The sequence below is a fragment of the Austrofundulus limnaeus genome, unplaced genomic scaffold (genome assembly GCF_001266775.1).
Source record: "Austrofundulus limnaeus strain Quisiro unplaced genomic scaffold, Austrofundulus_limnaeus-1.0 Scaffold8565, whole genome shotgun sequence".
In the NCBI taxonomy this organism is placed as follows: Eukaryota; Metazoa; Chordata; class Actinopteri; order Cyprinodontiformes; family Rivulidae; genus Austrofundulus; species Austrofundulus limnaeus.
In genome coordinates, this window is record NW_013960967.1 from 1 (window position 1) to 201 (window position 201).

The 201-nt window shown below is 49.8% G+C and overlaps 1 non-coding gene across 1 annotated transcript; it reads left to right on the forward strand.

The window, feature by feature from the left end:
• Window positions 1–21: 21 nt before the first annotated feature.
• Window positions 22–93, forward strand: trnae-uuc (transfer RNA glutamic acid (anticodon UUC)). Its single transcript has one exon. It is a non-coding gene; the product is annotated as a tRNA-Glu (tRNA).
• The last annotated feature ends 108 nt before the right edge of the window (window positions 94–201 follow it).

A 201-nucleotide genomic window follows, 5' to 3' on the forward strand; every position in this document is an offset into this window, starting at 1 on the left:
GTTAATAAGCTGCACAAGCTGTCCCTGATGGTCTAGTGGCTAGGATCCGGCGCTTTCACCGCCGTGGCCCGGGTTCGATTCCCGGTCAGGGAACACTAATTTATTCAAGCTCAACTGTCTTGCACATGAGTCTGTCTTGGTGCATGACTGACAAGCTACAATGGTAAGGACAAACTAGTCCTAGTGTACTTGGATTGGAGA